This window comes from Perca fluviatilis, chromosome 18 (genome assembly GCF_010015445.1).
Source record: "Perca fluviatilis chromosome 18, GENO_Pfluv_1.0, whole genome shotgun sequence".
Lineage (NCBI taxonomy): Eukaryota > Metazoa > Chordata > Actinopteri > Perciformes > Percidae > Perca > Perca fluviatilis.
The window spans coordinates 14,143,741-14,163,286 of NC_053129.1; the positions used below are offsets into that span (position 1 = coordinate 14,143,741).

Here is a 19,546-nt window from a genome sequence, read left to right on the forward strand (position 1 = left end):
TTCAGCAGTTTAGTCTACTTTTGTATTCTGTGACACAGGGATTGGGAAACAAATTCATGCAGTGGTTGCAAGGGTACTCCATCGATATGACAAATAAACATCCATTTCGTTTGGGGTACTACTGTGAAAACAACTTATTCTGTGGCTCTGGAAGACCTGGAGGTCTTAAGTCTGAAAAAAATCCTCATCAGGGTTATTTGAGGACTGCTCATCTTTTAACACAAAACATGCGCTACAAATTAGGAGTGTTTAGTTTGAAATATGTGGACTTTGACCTTGCAGGGTGGGTCTAATGTATACTGGTCTAATGTTACATTAGGATAGCTCTGCTGCATCTGTTTTGACCATTCTTTTTAAATGTGTCTCTCACAAGTCAGCAATGCTGGCACAGCCCTGTAAAGAAAAATGCTTCAACAGTTTTCACAGAAGAACATGCATTTCACGTAACTATAGCTCCCCAAAGTCCACTATATCTTCCCATTTTACACTTGCAGTTACATTCCAGCTAACTGACTAAATTGTGAATCAGATTATTATAATCAGGCTATGGTTATGAATTAATGTCATAAAGATTCATTTCAGCTACAGTAGCCACACAGAAAAACAGAGCAGTGACTTTACAAAGGGGAGGCAGTGTTTGTCTTTATCAACGCATGGCGGCTACAGTAGTCAGCTGTTAGAGAAAAGCAGGGAGGAGCTGGGTCTGGTTCTGCTGGATGACTCACTCTGTCAACCCAAGGCACACTCATTCACTCATCTGCGCACACTTTTGTACACACACAAACGCTCGCGCACGCACTGAAATTCACGTTTGTCGAGGGGTGGTGGTGGGGGAGGGGGGCGCGTGCTGCAGCAGCTGAAGAGGGGGTTCCTAATCAAAGCGCATCAGGGCCACGTTCATTCTCCACTGGAGGGCGAGTGGTACAAGAGCACTGGGACACTCCGGCAGCAGGGAGACAGGGCAGAGAGTCGGAGGGAGACGGGATAGAGCAGCAGCCACTGGAAGACACACGGGCAGAGACACAGACAGACAGACAGACAGACAGAATATCCCGACCCGGACTCTGCAAAGCATTGTTTCTTTTCGCCGTCGGATTAAACCCGTCCCTAACACCGATATCAAGTAAGAAACAAACACTCTCTCTCATTGCTGTGTTAACGGAACATTCAGAGTTAACGTTACTGTGCCGACTTGCTCCGTTTAAACGTGAGCTAGACTGTGTTGAATTTAATGTGTTTGTTTAGCTGCTGGACGGATGCACTTGAGCCCGCGGACACTTTTCATTTAACTCCATCACGCTAGTAGCTTTCAGAGGCTCACTTCAAATCCTGCTCTCATCATTCAGACATCCTCTCACTGCCTCGCTCTGTCTCTGTGTGTCTCTCTCACACATACACACAGCTGGAGACCGTAGCTTTTGCTAGCTAGCTAGCCAGGCGCATTGAAATGGACCGTTTATCAATTTTATATCGAATTTAGTCTCGCTTTCCTCGGCACTGTGGCTTTTCTTCCAGGTAAACGCGATAGAGAAGAGAGCCGCCGCGGCTTGATAACTTCGTGAAATGCAGGGATTATTGATGTTTCCATCGGCTGGGAGGCTAGCCAGTGGAGCTAGCTGTAGCGGGATAGATCAGAAGCCAGGCATAGTGCACACTGCATGCACACAGTGGCCATAAAAGTCAACGGACAAGCCGTGCTTTTTATGTCCTATATTTAACGTTACACCGACGTGTGTACATTGTGGCTTGCTGCACTGCAGTATTCGCATCCTACTGCCCCGCCAAAGAATCGTACTATAATGTTAATTAAATCCGTTAAACTGGTGCGTCTATAGCTGCTGCTAGTCAGCTAAGTGAATGTGGGAGCTGCAGCTGCCATGCATACATCCCAGACAGCCACAGCAAGGTGTCATTGATTCACTGTCAGGACAACCAGAACGTAGTTAGTGTTTAGTCTATCTTCAATGCCATCCATTTTAACCAATGAGCAGGAAGATGTTAAAATGGTATTAGATTTTGGTGCTGGGTCTGCATTCAGTGCATTCAGTCCATTTGCATGACATGAATGAGTTAAAAAAGATGTAGAATATTGGATTTCAGTGTTGATACCTTGACATTGATTCTAGGTTAAATCAATGTCAATTTCTTGTTTGGGACTTCTCATCCATTTTTATTAAGGGGAAGAAATACAAAAAAAGTGTCTTTCTTTTGATGCTGGTTCAAATGACAGCGTTGCTTAGTTTGACTCTAGTTCGACCTAGAGTCAGACAGCGGGTTTCTATTTTCAAAACCTGTTTTATCACACACACCCAGCAGGTAGAGTGTTATTTGTTCAGGAATAACCTGCATGTTACTCTGTAGGCTTATTTGCAGTGCAAATAGCCCATAATGTTTTATTTCGCTCAAGGTTTCGCTTGGCAGCCTTAAAAATAAATTGATGAATGTGTGTAGATGGCGCTGCCTTAACAAGCTTGTTTGGCTATCCCATCTGTTCACACCGACTTGGTGTGTCTCCTTATACATTATGAGCCATATTTGCAGAGGAACCCTATGTTCGTCTTGTAAAATGCAGATCAGGTGTATTACAGTTTATCTTAATGTTGTTTGGCCACCGTATCTAATCTCAACAGGCTTTTGGTCACAGATCGCAAAGTGTGTCATTGTCTATTGCTGTAAAATTACAGAAAGCCCATGAAAGATCACAACTATTATGTTAAGAAAAGCAAATTCTGCTCTGGCTTATTGACATTGCAACGTAAACGTTTTACTGGTGATTACAGAGGCAAACATGACTTTTCCCTTACACAATAACAATCCCTTACCTGTGGCTTAAACCCGGACTCTGAAGCATTTTGATGAATAGCAGCGGCCTAAGAAGCTTAAAGGCTAACTGAGGGTGTGCAGGTGTTTTATTATTTTCTTTTTTTGGACCAGATGACGTTGTAAGGGCAATATCTTTGGTGCACTCAGTGTTAAGTGCCTTTGATAGAATCTGGTTATTTTCAGGAGGTGCTGAACAGTCCAGTCCAGTGCTATCCTATTTGCTAATAGGATAGCTGCATGATTAGGGCTTTAATGGTAATCCCTATTATTATTTTTTGCAAATGTACTGAGATCATTGTTATCACCTGCTATTATAAGTTATATTATGATTTGAGGAACAAAACTAACTGCACCTTTTGCATCCTATGTGTATGCATTCTAAATTTAATGTCTTTTTGGTGTCGGGGATATTCTATAATAATCAGATTTTGTGAACACTGACTGGCACACTTTTAAGAGTTTGCCTGGCTAATTGTATCCATATAGCTTTAAGAAATTAAATATTTTCCAAAGGCTACTCTCCTGTAGTTGTTGCTCTACTGTAGTTCCGCTGGTTGTTAATGTGATGCAAGTACAGAGTACGGAGCCATATTGTGTAATACCTTGAAAACGAGTCACACGTAGTGTGGTGTAATTTAATTTACTGTTCAGAATTGGATAGGTTGAAGGTAAATTGCATTTCCTTTTTTTTCCTTTTTTATATCTGTGGATTTAGACAGACAGAATAACAATATATTTGCTTTGAGTCACAGAGAGGCTAACTACAAAACTAGATTTTGACTCTTGGATTAAACGACAGCATGTAAGAGAGGAGGAGGAAAGGAAAACGACATCCTGGCACAGACATCCTATGCCAATCATTTATTAGAAATATAAATTCTGGGTTTACAAATGTGACTGTGTTGGCAGCCATAGATACAGTACAGAATTAGATTGATTAGGCCATGAACTTTGTCTAAGCCAAACATTGCCCAGTGTTATTTTTTGGGATGCTTGTTTTTCAGAGTGTAGCCTGAATGTAGCTGTAGGGTTTGCTTGAAAACAGCAATGAAGTGAGAAAATCTCTTTTTGTATGTTTTCACAGTGACGCACTTGCCAGCATCATATTGAATTGCTCGAAGGTTAGAGGTTTATTCTGGAGGGACTTTGTTGTAATCCATCCCACTGCCTGCCAGTTTACTGCGTACATCTCCATTGCTTGTTTCTCTTTTGATAGCTGGCGTGCTCCCTCGCTTGTTTCCCCTCTTATTTATTTTCTTCTTTCTTTTTATAATTAGGATGATCTTGTCTTTTTATTAGCTTGGCAGTCTTTAGTTCCATCCCTTTTGTTTTGATGGGCCTATCAGGTTTTGATCACAGCGCAGTTTCTTCTCACAGCATTCTTGACAAAGCTGTCAGTCATCCTCATGGATGTTTAAAGGCCTCACAGAGGGATCTAGAAATGTGGAAGTGCAGACAGACCACACATTGATAGGCCAACAGACAAGCAGCCTGGCACACCAACTGACAGGCCTAGTGTTGTGGTAATATGTCAAAAACATGTTGACTCACAGCCCTCGGCATGTTCTTATTGTTAAAGTCTGACGAGCTACGGCCGTGGTGAAGCGGTTTGTCGATATTGCGATCTACTTTGTTTTCCTTGGCAGGGGAGTAGCGCGATGTGGTATCTGCTTGTCTCTCTGTGTGGTTCGACTCAGTTCCTGCCCTTCCTACTGTATAGCAGGGTTTTAAATCTCAGCCAAATAAGTCCAGATCCAGGCCTCTGTGATTTATGAAATTCTCTCTCCTTCTTACTGTATGTCCTTTTTTGTCTCTGCAGGCCAAGACATGAGCTCCTCCCACTGAACGTTATTGATGCTGAACTGGTGAGTTTTGGGGTTGTTCACTGCCAGTGGTCACTGCAGCGACACATATTTATTTTTCTTCAGTCCCAGTTCTGTCTAATTCTGTCTAATGGCACTGCTGGCTACCATCTGGTAGCAATTGATGAAAAGGATCTGTTCCCATAATTTAGTATAACACAGGTTACCTCTTCAATATGAGTTTCCTCTTTCCAGAGCATCCGGTTCATGATTACATATTAATAACTTTTAAAATGTGATACATTATAACTTAATCTGCATTAATTAAGGCAATTGATGAAACTGTATGCATAATGTGTATGAAAACTATGGCCTACTTGATAAGTTATGTAATCTGTTGATGTCTCAGTGTGTAATCTAATGGGTTTCTGGATGCACAAAATACAAAAGGGGAGAGAAACAAAACTATCAGAAGGTGAGGAATGATTAAGGACTTTCCTGCCATCTGATATTTAGCTCAGTTATCCTTCGGTCTCTTATTTTGCGTTTTTGGTCTCATCAGTGAATACAGATGCTTTTTCAAAGTGTTCAACATTGCAAACAAGTTGCATTGAGAGATGGAAACTACTGACATTTTGTTGAATCTGTGCTAAGTGACGAAAGCAGGAGGCCCTATTTTTCACCGTATCTTTCATACCAGACTGATGTGAAGTGTTCGCCGATCCAGAGCCAGACATCACTCAGGGATAAGCAGGTTGTGTGGCTGCTGCTGTATACTCCCTTATGCCAAGCTAGAAACTGTAATGTGGCTGAGAGGTGATTGCTCTCTATAATATGTTCTGTATTAATGATGTAATCTGTGTTAATAATGTATTGAGCAGCATGCAGGCTGGTCTGTTGGCTGGGCCTGATTTAATTTTCAGATGCTTTCTACTTTAGGAGAGAGGTATACATTTTCATTATCCCAAACTATATTTGCTTTATTGCAAGTACCCTGTAAATATTTATGCTGTTATTTCCATAACAAGCAACGCATCAGTGCAATGGCAAAAATAAGGCCCATAAGTAGACTTTAATATTCTAAACTATTTTTAAAACGTAAAGCATGACATACTGCATAGAGACAGATTTTACACACTGTTCCGTCTCTCTATTCATGAAAATGCTATATATCTGAGATTATCTGCTGACTTTTGAGATGTCAGTGCCCTGTTATTTCCTGGCTACTTATTAATATTCACTGCACTGTGCTAACGGAAGAAGTGGATAACTCAATAGCTCTTTTAGAAAAAGTATGCTTGTTACTTAAAGTGATTGCAGGATGTATCATAAATTATTGTCCATTTTTATTTTCTTTTAGTACGTCTTTCTTTTGTCACCGTTAGCTTATTTATTTCCCCCTATTTTTGGTCATCATTGTAATCTATGATTCCCACATAGCACAGGACTCTAACACCCATCAGTTGGTAAATATAAAACATGTATAAGACTTGCCACATTACCAGTTCATTGGTCCTGACCAAGCCTTTGTTCAGCAGCTGCCCTCTTTTGGGGATTTGTAAAACATGATATAACTTTGCCCCAAATTCTGTAGTGGTTCTCGGCCTAGGACCAATTCGGTAGAAGAAGAAGCAATCACCGTAACAATCGCTTGCTGGTTTTCCATTTTGTCCTAAAGTGGTTGCATGTTAGCAAAGATGTGACAGACGGAAACACAGTTCCCCTCTTTGTAGTCAATGAGGGATAGAATGACTCACAATAGACACGGTTCATGTTTCTCAGTTTTGTGGTCATGGTTCAGTTTATTTGAACATGTATTTGGTACAGCAGGGAAAGTGCATTTGCTCATTTTAAGGTGGCCCCTTATGTATCTGCTAACCGAACCTATTAACCTCCCCAGGATTAACCTCCCCAGGATTAAAAATGTTATAAAATAATGTAAGTACAATACAGTGACACAAGGCTCAGGTCAATAACCTTTTTATAGAAATTCCTTTTGAGGAACTCTATCAAAGTGTTTTTTTAATATAGAGCATTACTGTAGTAAATTATTGATTAAAGTATCATTGGGCTCAGAAAAACAGAAGTATTAAAAAGAACATCAGGCTCATCCAATGTTAGAGTCAATGGTGGCTCCTATTAAGCACCTCTCTTCAAATCCTTACAAATGGTCAAAACTCATGTGCTGTAGCAGCAGCAGCAGTCATGCATCAACAATGCCTGTACTAGCAGCAATGTCACCAGCAGCAGCAGCAGCAGAGTCAACATACCTACATCCATTCCTATTGCGAGTGTCTAATTCGACGATCAGTCGACGATAGGCAAGACTTGACGATTCTTATTCAACTATGTAAATTCTTAGTCGGGGACAGGCCTATTCTAATATTCGACTTTTAGTGCACAGCCCTCATGTTTACAAACTTTAATGTTCAAAAAGCACATTATTATTCTCACTGGCTTTTTGAATATACTCTGAATTCACCCTGATTCATTTTAGCGACTGTCTCTTTAAGCCCCCCCTTCCGAAACAGCCCAGTCTGCTCTGATTAGTCACAGTTGCCGGGTTTTCCGTATCTGTGCTGGCAGACTCTCTGCCCCGTCATTGCAGCCGGGGAATGACTGTATCGGCACTGTAGCAGCACTTTCACTTTTGGTATAGGTGTGACATCACAACCATACGGAAATCCTGACTCCTTGTTTAAAGGCACCGTTTCTGAATATGGGTTGTGTGCATTTCTCTGTGGATTGAGCATTTTGATACTTTCAGTTTTATACAGCACCTCAACCTGCTTTATAATCATGGCCAAAATGGCCTCTCCAGGGCTCTAGAGTGCGACCAATTCGGTCGCAAATGCGACCAAAATTTGTAAGGGTGCGACTAAGATTTTTCCTAGGTCGCACCGGTGCACCTAACGCCCTCGCATCCGCTGCCTCTCCACTAACGAAGCGATGTCGTTTATATGGATATGGTTTAATGTTGCGTTACATGACCCATTCCTTCTGGAAAGCCGTGCCTGTGTTTGGATCTCTCCTCCGCGCAGCCCCGCCCCCATTCACTGACACACGGCTCCTCTGCAACATGGAGAGACACAGCGCCGCCGGTCCACATGCTGACATTCGTCTACAGTTTTAATTGTTATTAACACAGCTGTATATTGTTAAGTATGAGAGGGAAACCTGTATTGGTACCAGTGTTACCGCTGGTAACTCTCTGTTATTGCAGCCGCCACGGCGAAAAACACATTAGAAGTTATTAAATGCAACTAACTTCAGTTCGTTGAGTAATAGCGTGTGAGACGGAGCCTTCTGGATCATAGTTCATAAAAATGCAGCGCAGTGACGATACAGCCATTTCATAGCCTACACAAGACAGGTGTAACGCCGCTGATGAGTCAGCCGTCACTCTCTGAGTAGCATATGCACCATCGCACTCCCCCTGTCTTTCGGTCGTTTTATTTTTTTTAATTTTTTTTTAAGATTTTCGGATTTAGGAAAGCTGAAGACATGGGGGGGGGGGGTGACATGTAGGAAGGGGCCGCAGGTCGGAATCAAACCTCTATATTTACCAACTGAGCTATCCGGGCGTCCTCTCTTTTTTTTAATCAGTCTGTTATTGTTGTTGAAAACAAGTGAAGGAGCTTTCTCAGATTATCTATCTATCTTAATAAAAGAGCTTGTGAAAAGTGGCTTTGACTTAAAACTGAACATTTAGCCCACTTTGTAAAAAAAATAAAACAATACAGCGCTGTAGATCGTGTATCGCTATTCAGTGTTAGCGTTGAAAAATGTGGGTGCACCAAAATTTTGCACTGGTGCACCTAAATAAAAAAAGTTAGGCGCACCAGTGCAACCAAGGCAAAAAGTTAGTCTGGAGCCCTGGTCTCTAAAATGGCTCAAAACCAAAACGGTTTAATGTTCATCTAAATGTAAATATGAAAACTGAAAAAAAAAAAATCATTGAATATTTGTGCAATGAAGTTCAAGAATATTAGCTTCAATGACTGTCTAGTTGTGGTTAAGAGTTAGAATGTCTACATCTATTTGAGCCACACTAACTACAGTAGACCCGATTTAGGCTTAGTTGTTTTGTCGTCAAAGAACATAGTTCTTAGCCTCGTGAGACCGTCCTGATCTCGCGAGCTCCAGTTTTCCACTCGCAGATCAGTCTGGCATATTGACCTAGAGAAAATTTGGAGCCGTTCGCCAAACGACTGGGCCAATCAGCGTTGGTTTTGAGGCGGGTTTAGGTGGTGATAGACTGATGGTTTATCCAATCAGCTAACCAGTATTTTCAGACAGCGGTAGCCCTAATTCTGTTAGCTGCTCGCTAATGCTTTTTTGGAATATGGACCGGGAACCTGAAAGGGTGCCTTTTTTTTTAAATTTTATTTATTTATTTATTTGTATTCGTAAATTCTCGTTACACAAACGGCAAATATCCTTTACCGACATGTTGCTCGCTTGCTGAGCTAACGAGCTATGCTTTGCCTGCAGCAGCAGGGGCTTGTGGTTGTATTTTCATACGCTTCGTTGATCTGAATGGTTGATTTGGCCTGTCTATCACCAACATAGGTGATAGACAGACAGATGGTTTATCCAATCAGCTAACCAGTATTTTCGCCCCTTCCCAAAAGTTCTCCAACGGCAAGTTCCCAGATAGATATGCCGAGCACATGCGAAGCAATCCATCTTGGGGAGTCAGGTTACATAGTTATACCTTATCTTAAAAAGTCTAACCTCACTTAGAAAACCTATGAAACCTAAACATGTAACACTTTATCATCATGGATGCACAGTTCTGCTAGCCTGTGACACTACTAAAAAGCTCAGCAAATCCCTGCATCGCCCTCTGCTCTCTTCGCTGATAAACTCAAACTCCACTACTCCACTCAATCAGTCTCGGCTTCAAATACAACACAACTGATCAAAACCTGGCCTCAACCCTCACTGGTCCAGATGTTGTAGATTAATATGTGAGCACAGCGTTTGCTTAAAGGAAGAGGGAGAGATCAATGATGAGTGCGTCTTCAGTGCAAGGGTAAGTGTGGCTGGAGGGTGAATACAATGACCGGGGTATTCTCTGCAGACTCTCAGCCAGCAGCAGAGAGAGCAGGAGAGGTGACGAGCGAAAAGCAAAGCAGACCGAGAGGGAGATGCTTACTCTCACACCAACAGATGGGATCTGCCGTCATCAAGTCAATATTTACTGTTTCTTAACAAAAAAATTGGCAGCATTAGCTTAGCTGATTCAGAAGCAGGCAGCGGAAGCATCATGGTTTGTGTGAAAGAGGCTTAGAAGAGTAAAAACAACACTTCAGTAAATAATAATTGTAGCTCTGCTACACGTGTGGCTCTAAAAATACATTGCAACTGAATGAGAGAGATATTGGCCTCCCCTACACTCTTTGATTCTTCCCTCCTTCCATCCTCCCTTCTCCTTTTTTAAATGCCGACACGCTCGCGGTGTGCACATTTCACTTTACCCATGGCTCAATCCACTATGGGGATACATGTGAACGCAATTTGCACTTCCAATTAAACTGTCGACCTCTGCTCCAGAATGCAAAACTTGATCTTGTACCATTCTCTCCTGGATAGCTATTATTACCCAGCCAGCCCAATAATGGAGAGAATAGGGCTTCACAATTACACTGATGAGGATCTTTTGAAGTCAGCAAAATAAATGGTACATTTATCAGACTTGTCAGTATTTTAAGGAGGCGAAACTAAGACTTTAGAGACACTATTGATTTTTTTTTTTTGATTTTTTTTTAATAAAGATTTTTTTTTTTTTTTGGCATTTTAGACCTTTATTTGTATAGGACAGCTTATACTTGAATGGGGAGAGAGAAGGGGAATGACATGCAGCAAAGGGCCGCAGATCAGAGTCGAACCCGCGGCCGCTGCCTGGAGGAGTAAACTTCTATATATGGGCGCCTGCTCTACCAGGTGAGCTAATCAGGCGCCCCTATTGATTAGATTTTTGTGTCTACTTGTGTATTGATGTATTTGTTTGTGTGACATGAAGAGACCAAATCAAACTTGTCCTTCTCATCACCCGAGATGCCATACTGTATCTAACGTATTGCAGGTTGCTGTTTGTGGTTTCCTAAAACAGAGGTTTCAATAAGCAGAAAAAAAGAGAAAATCAGTGCTGTTTGTGGAATGAGAAACGGTTTTCTGATACATGGCATTCTCCAAGCAACCTAAAACCAGGAAGCTACAAATGTGTCATATGCAAAGTCCTCTTCACTGCAGCATTTGTGTGTTTTCGATGGAATGCAGCGTATTCACATTAAGAGAGAGCAGTGTGAAAGAATAACTGAATACATGGCAGAATATGTTAACCTAGCGTTAGCCTAAAGCATGCTGCCAAGCCTCCAACACATGACTTGCTAGCCAGATCAGATGACTAGATAAACAGAAGGAATGTTGCTTCTTCTTCCTTCCTTTTTTTTTTTTTTTTAATACAGCATTGCTCTAATCTGTGTGGGCAATGACAGAGAGATGCGTATGTGTTCTGTATGTGCCAGAAGAGCATCCCACTACTGTACCAGATTACAAGTCCAAGCAGAGCTGGGCACACAATTGTCTCTATTTTGTTATCAACTTGCATAATCTAATAGCTGCAAGGGAATGCCTGGTTTTATGCAGATATCCCCGAGTGGAACACCATGAAGTATTTAATATGGGCCTAATTTATGTCTTTATTTGTCTTGCGTATTGAAAGACGAAGTGGATTTTAATGGTGTGTTTTTGTTCTTTCAAGTTTTAATAACTTTATTTAGCAGTTTACAACTCTATGAAAAAAAAAAAAAAAAAGTCGTTTGAGTGTTTTAAATCATACTTTAACATTTTCCTAAATGACACTGTAACAACTATACCACATGAAGGAGAACAGCAAATGATATATACTGTGTATATATATCACATATTATATGTATACAGTTTTTCTAGCTGCACCTTCTTAATCCTAAAGGCAATTACTCAGTGAAAACCCTTTCCAGCACCTTCAACATGCATTGTCTCCATGCCCCCATTAGTGACTCTGGTCTCGTAGAAGGCAGTGGAGTTAACGAGCACAAAATATTGGCTGAAGAAAATCTGAATAAGAGGTGTAAAGTGGCCAGTGATCCAACCCAATAGCTGTTAGGGCTGGGACTATATGCTTTTGTCCCGATTTTAGATTTATTTTATTTTTTTTCACGACACATGGGTGCGATCTTCAGTTATTGCGATTCTAGGAGTATTGTGATTTTTTTCTTTTCCTTCATTAACAAAAACAAAAGTTTGAAAAAAAAAAAAAAACACTTCTAGAGATACTATGTCATGAGACATTTTCTAAAAACTTAGTTTTTTAAAGAGAATGCACATTACAAGTCAGTCAGTCTGACCTTTTTATTTCAAGTACATAACTTGGATTTTCTGCTTTTCCGTCTGTTTGGTGATGTAGTCACCGTCAAGAAAATATTTAGGTGAATCATTGGTTAAAAAAAAAAAATGCATTTGGGGGAAAGGAATAGATTTTTGAAATTGTCGCAAAAAAATCACAACAATTTCAAATTTTCTTGACCCCACCACCCCTAATAGCGGTTGTTGTTGTTTCACAAAGAGAGGGTTGATCATTTCACAACAGTTTATCTTTCTTGGCTCAGCTAAACATCTGCTGATGGAGATCATCAATGAGAAATACAATCTTATGATTGGTGTCATTGTAGTACAATCAAATAAATTGTTGCAGTTATTTTCACTTAAGGCTTTTGAATTAAAGGCACTTTATGTAAATGCACTGGCAATTTTATGTCAGTTTCAGGTTTAAATAAGTCATTACTGCAATCCTATGAGGTCAAGCCTCAGATCAGTCTATAAAGAAAGAAAATTATTTTTTTTTTAACTCTGAAGACTATGAATATCAAGCAAAGTCGTAATCCTTAGAGTTTCAGTCCCTGGTGATTTTGCAACACTGCGGTTGCTGTGACAACAAGTTTAATAGCACAGGACCCAGAGTCCTGGGGGCAGCAAACACTCTTGGCGCAGCTATTTTGTCGGAAATCCAACAAAAGAGCAGCTTACATGCATGCCTCATTTCCTGTGAATCCCTCATGTGAAAGTAGGCAGTTTAACAACCAGCACGGGAGGATCACTGGCTCGTAAGTATTGGCATGTAAGCCAATACGAATTATATACTTATTTATATATAATTCTTTTCTATCTCTATATCATTATTTTCCAAGTCACCGCTGGTCTGTAGCAGGGCCACGCTCCCTCTTGTGTACCAGAGGCCAAATATTACATCTCCATCAGTAATGATCATGTCAAGTTTGAGGAAAGTTATAATGCAATATTTATGTGACAACTTAAGATTTTAACGTTTTTAAAAAGCCTTACTGGCATTAGAGATTTTACACATATTACAAGTCTGGAAAGGGCTAAACCACTGCAATACGCGGCAGCGTTCTGCAGAGGCTTCATCTATACAGTGTGCAAATTATGCTGTATAATAGCTGAGGTTGAATGGATTCCTATTATTGGTAGTAAAGAGTGTGTGTGTGTGTGTGTGTGTGTGTGTGTTGTAAGATGGTCATTCTTCAGGGCAAAAAGAATGATGTTCTCTTGGTGTTCACTCTCTGACTCACTAAGTAGAAAAACCTCTTCCTCTCACCTTTTCACTCTGCCTGGATTTTATTCTCTCTGGCTGCCTCTCTCTTTGGCCCTCCAGGGAGTTGGCTCCTGACAGCATCACAGAGAAAAGGGAGAATTTAAAAGTCAAAGTGTATGTGAAATGTTTTGTGCGTGTGCATATCTCTCTTTGTCTGACTGCCCTTCTCTCTTCCTTCATCGTCGCTGCTTCTCTCAAGATGCCTCTCCTTTTTGTCTTTACCTCCCCATTTCGATTTCACCCACATTCTACTGAGAAGACAGTAAGAGAGTGTTTCAAGTCATTCAATTCATTCAAGCCACTGCTGGTCTTTTGGTTGGCTTGTTTCTTATGTATCTTTACACGAAAAAAAATTGAAATTTTATTATATAACGTACAGTAATTAGACATAGTAAGAAAAATAACATTCAATTGTATTCTTCTAAAATCACACAGAAAATACAATTATCATTGTGATCAGTTAAAAGTCACAGTTCCCTCTGTTGCTTTAAATATTTGATGCATCGCTAAATGTTTTTAAGAGAATTGGAAGAGCTTTCATAAATGTCAGAAGTTCACTGCACATAATAATAGCGTGCTCTGACCAGGCTAACCTCAGGATGTGTTAATCCTGGAGCCTTTTCTGTTCACTCAGCAGTGGTGTTACCTTTATTGTGATCAGCTTGTATTAAAATACAACAGGTGCATATTGCTGTTTTATGTAAGTACTGCTATTATTTAAAGTTGTGACAATCATTTTTTATAATTATTCATGTGAAAGTCATAGTTACTGATATTGCTGTATGAAGACTGCTGTTCATATTGTCGTTAGAAGTTTGGTGAATATATCATGGCAGTTGTTGAAATCATTAGAAAAGGCTGATAAAGCATTTTTTATTTAAATGAAGTCAGTTACTAAGGGCAATATATAAAGTGCTGTACATGTGTGTTTCTATAGTGGACCAATGCACCTTAAATTATTTTCGATGTTTAATTTTTTTTGTATTCTTTAACAATAAAGGATTCAATACATTGGCATTCGTAGCACACAATTTGTCTTGTTCAGTAAACTGGGACTATAATTTGGGAGGATTGTACATTATAAAAACCTATCCTAATTGTACAATCCTCCTTATTGTCTTAGTTCACTGACCCAATAACTATATGTGTAGACTGCTGTACATTCAGGTAACAGGGAGAGGACACGTCAATGGTTTTTGACCTTCTATTTTGCTGAGGGGAAATAACTGAATAAACTCTGTTCCATTCATGTTTACAGGGTGCATTATATTTATCACTTATCTTTATAGTTTCTAGAGTTAGTAGAATAGTTTCCAATTTCTTCAGTGTCTTTCTTTTCTATGTCCATATGAGGAGCAAAGCATATAATATGTAAAGAAGGAAACTCTCTATTTATAAAAAAAAAAAAAAAAAAAGTGAGAAAAGAGTGGCAGATAATTCAATTCAGAGCAGTGGTCAGTAAATGTAGATTTTTAGGCTACATACGCATTCAGGCGGTCCGTGATCGTCTACCACGCTTGCACTCGGCTATCGACCTTGCGGTCTATTAAGGAAAGCAGTGACCACACATCTATCCAAAATACTTCAGCCTGGCTCGACCTAGTCGCTCCTCCTCAGCCTGACTTGACCTTCGTGAAACGCACAAAGCCAGGCTGCAGAGATTAGACTAGGTCAAGCCTCACTTTATCAGTTATCCTGGATTTATAAATTCTGCTTTTGTGAAACAGCCCCCTGGTTGCCCGACAACCTCACAGGGACGACAAGACAATACATGACCCACTATAACACCACATTAAACAAACAAGATATAATCTGTTAATTGAGTCGAGGTGCTAGTAGGCAGATTTTTCTACTTTTGAACAGAGCTTACAGTTTTTGTGCTACGTTACGTTAACTGGCTGCTGGCGGCTGCTTCATATTTGCTGTACAGACACGAGGCTGCTTCATTTCTCTGGCCACAGAATCAGCACTTTCCAATCTGGTGACCCTACTTCAACCCTCTCAGAAACCCCGCCACCCTTTGGGACACATGGTGAACAGGAGGTGGGGTTTTTCTCAGAGTGCTCCTCCGCTCACAGAAGTGTAGTTTGATGTCCCCTTCACAGTGACTCTCAAAAGAGCAATATAAAAGGGGAAGATGGTTGACTTTGGGACGATAAGAGAGCTATCCTCTCAGTACCCTGACAGGTGCTGTTCATGGCAGCAAAGCAGCCAACAGTGAGTCCCACAGAGAGCTGCACGTCAGGCTGTGGGTTAGGTCGATTTCCTGAGGTGGGGACATATGCTTTTAGCTTTTGATCCACCCAGTCATTCTTTTCCCATCAAAGACATGTTTGACAGTCACTCTTGTGGTTATTTACTTTTACATATCGCATATGCATGATTATTTTTAGATGCCACTATTCTAATCCTTACAAGTCCTGTCACTCTTGTTGTATGACCATAGTTTTCCTGCATGTGTGTGGAAAATTTTGCTGTTATTTTTTTAGAGAAGTTTATTCCAGGTAACATGGATAATGTCACTTCCCCTGCCATATCCCATCTTGTGATACCTGTGGGAGTGTGTGTGGTTGGCTGTGTTAACAGTGCTGTCCTTTTTAATCAGCACCCCTGTGTGTTTCCCCTGTAGAGCTGTCATTGATTGAGTGATGATGGTAGAGCTGCCACTGTTTACAGCATTTAAATCTGGCAGGCAGGGGTGGAATTACCAGCCTCTCACCTGTTGCCTTAATCAAAGGAATTATTACTGCACTGCTGGCTACCCCGGAATACCCCCCCCTCTAAAAGTACTCCCATACTCTACACACACACACACACACACACACACACACACACACACACACACACACACACACACACACACACACACACACACACACACACACACACACACACTTGGACTCTGTTGAAACTTTTAGGAAACACCTAAAGACTCTTCTTTTTAGACAAGCATTTAGTTAGCAATATGGCTTTGGATTGTATTTTATTTGTTGTTGTTTCTTTTATTTGTTCCGACTGTAAAGCACTTTGTGACCATTCTTGTCTGTGAAAGGTGCTATATAAATAAATTTTACTTACTTACTTACTTACTCAGACAGACAGACAGACAGACAGACAGACGTTAGAGGGAGAGACCCTCTACCCTATCAGGTAGCAAAATTCCTTCATTTGTTTTGATATTGTGTATCTATCACTGGACTTTACTGGTAGTGGTGCTTGCTGGGAGTTTCCATAGTTGTACTTTTGCGCTCTAGTTTGCTAGTATAGTTCTTCTGTGTGACGAAAACATTGTTACTTTTAATAAAACTATTAGTGCTGGGGCGACCTCTAGCTCACCCAGTAAGCGCGTGCGCCCCATGTAGGCCGAGTCCTTTGCAGTGGCCTGGGTTTGAGTCCGACCTGCGGACCTTTGCTGCGTGTCATCTCCCACCTTTCCTGTCTATCCACTGTCAATAACTAATAAAGGGAAAAGCCCCAAAAAAAAATCTTTTTTTTACTACTTTCTTTCACCTGTCTTAATTTTCAAAAGTTCCAGACAGGCTGTCAAAAAAATAAGCCAACAGGTCTTAACAAAAGAATAAACTGGATGTGGCCGGTTAGTTCAGTTGGTAGAGCATGCACACAAATATAGAGGTTTATTCCTCGATGCAGAAGGTCCAGGGTGTGAGTCCGACCTGTGACTGTTTTCCTGCATGTCTTCCCCCTCTCTCTCTCCCCTTTTCATGTCTTTCCTATCATTAAAGGCAGAAATGCCCTTAAAAAAAAAAAAAAAAAAATTTGAGCACATTAACCGTATTTTAGTGCCACAGAGGCCTATGAACAGCTCTCTGCTTGTGAGGCCACTTGACATGTAGAATATTAGATCCACATAAGCTGCCACTGTGGGAGAGCCCCATCCACATGAAGAGGACTGAGAGCCTGAGAAAGCGAGAGAGAGCGAGATGAGGCACATGACTCCAGAGACAAGATGGATGGACCAGGGTCAATATTGAGTGGATCAATGGGAGATTACCAGTTGCATAAATATTGACTCCGTTCAATCATTCCTGATTACTAATTGATTTCTTTTTGTTTAGTAAAGTAAATCATTTTCTGTGAAAGGCTGTTATCCAAAACAATATAACAATATTTTTTTGTTATCCCAAAAAATACACACACACACACACACACACACACACACACACACACACACACACACACACACACACACACACACACACACACACACACACACACACACACACACACACACACACACACACACACACACACACAACCAACCAAACCCCTGTAGTCTTATTTTTTATTTTTCTTCAATGTGGTTGTATGTGGCTCAATGCCTTAATATTCCTTGTACACACCTTGATGAGGTGTCTTGCTGCTCTTTGTATTAACGATCCACGGTTGCTGAGATACAGTTTGTTTAATTTGCATCTTTTGTTAGAGGATTACACACTCCATCTATTCAGGCCCTCCAAATGGAGCCCATTGAAGCAATTGTTGTCTTGCAGAGAGATAGAAGTGGTTGCTACTATGTTTTTTTTTTTTTTACTACTTCTGAAGAATATAATGTCATTTAGGGTAACTGAAACCGTATACGTTCATATTATTACATAATTGTGAGTAGTAGCTGACCTTAATCTAAATGAGATGGTATTTTAACCAAGCAGTTTAATTTATAATCCTGTTCATTTTGCTATATTCAAGAACATCTCCTTTTCTATTGTCAGAATTTCCTTTCAGTACTTCGTCTCATTAATATATTTTAAGAACGTGGAGTATCCTTGGTGCTACTTTGGTCCACATTTTGTAAGTGGACTGCGCTTTCAAATCATGAACATGCAATTCGTTATGTGATAGTTATAAAGATGGTTCCTCTGGGAAAGAAAACCTCCTCTAGGAAATGGCTATACAGGAAGTAATAGGCAGAGAGCTTGTGTTAATTTCCAACAATGGAAATGACTGTGGCAAATGTTTCCAGGATAATCATTAGCATGTATTGTTAGAAAGCAGTATTGGAGTTTAAGACAAACTCAGGAGGTACAGTATTTTGCCTCGAGTGCACTCTCTACCAATTGGCGCCAAGGGTTTTGAGGTTATAAATAAACCTTTATAAATGGAATCTACTTTTGATTACACCGAAAAAGCATTTTTCTGTTACCTCAGTAGCTTCCCTAGGGTGTAGCCTCACTTATATTGAAATTAGAATGTATATACATACATCATTTGGTAAATGTTGCAATATTGTAGTCCATATATAAACATTGTGAATGATAAAGGTTAATGTAGAAAATTGTTTCACCCTTTTCGAAATATATCCCAAAAATGTACTGTATGATAAGCCTTCTGCAAAATGGAACAAATGGGCCAGTCACAGGATCCTTTTTTTTTTTTTTTTTTTTTAACCGAGCTTACTAAAATCCAGATGTAAATACAATCTGCAGAACAGCAACTTTCCCTCACTTAGTTGTTGAAATCTATCCTGCCGTGGCTACGCTTATCTGACAAAGTTTATCTTGCAAAGTGACTGTATAAATAAACCATTACCGCCACAGTTCCGGTCCTTCACTGGACAAAGCAAGATGGAGCTGTGATGATGAGGTGATGAGAGACACGAGCAGAATCACTGCTAAGTACAGGAAATGTTAAGGAATTTGTCTTCGGTCCATTCGAACATAAGGATTTAAGATGGCTTGCCAAGTGGAGGATTATCCTTACCATCTGTAGCTTTGTTCCTGTTTCACTCCTTCTCTCTGTCTGCCCCTATGACTCGATCTGTACTTTACATTTACATGTGAAGCATTTAGTAGGCTCTCTTCATTCTCAGTGACAGACCTACCACTCAAAAGCTACAACAGAGCAGATGCGGAGGTGGTGCCGTTTGTCTAATTTGCCAGCTCATTTCCACCACTCTCTGACCAAGGGAAGCAGCTTCCGGTAATGCTTTCTATGAAGCCGGTCTCTATAATGCATTATAAACATAGTTACAATGTGTTTAGAATCTGCTTATACTGCTTTATAAGCACTTGTGAATAATCATGTTTTATAATTATAATCATACATTATAAAGCATATTTATAATGACTTTTAAGATCAAGTATCATCATTTATAATTGCTGTTCACTTTGTCTAAAATGCATTATAAACACATTTGAGTTTATAATCTGCTTATAACAATAAGTATAGTTATAAGCACTCGTAAATAATCACAATGCTTTTTAACAATCCTAACCTATTAAACATTTTATGATGACATAAGGTC

The 19,546-nt window shown here is 40.2% G+C and overlaps 1 protein-coding gene across 1 annotated transcript in view; it reads left to right on the forward strand.

Annotated features, from left to right (window-relative positions):
• Positions 1-844: 844 nt before the first annotated feature.
• The window catches only part of LOC120546405 (1-phosphatidylinositol 4,5-bisphosphate phosphodiesterase beta-4-like), an 84,643-nt gene continuing 65,941 nt past the window's right edge, over positions 845-19,546 (forward strand). Inside the window, exons 1-2 of the mRNA XM_039781330.1 lie at positions 845-1,123; positions 4,643-4,688. The gene's annotated coding sequence lies outside the window, so the exon portion shown is untranslated. The remainder of the gene's footprint in view (positions 1,124-4,642; positions 4,689-19,546) is intronic.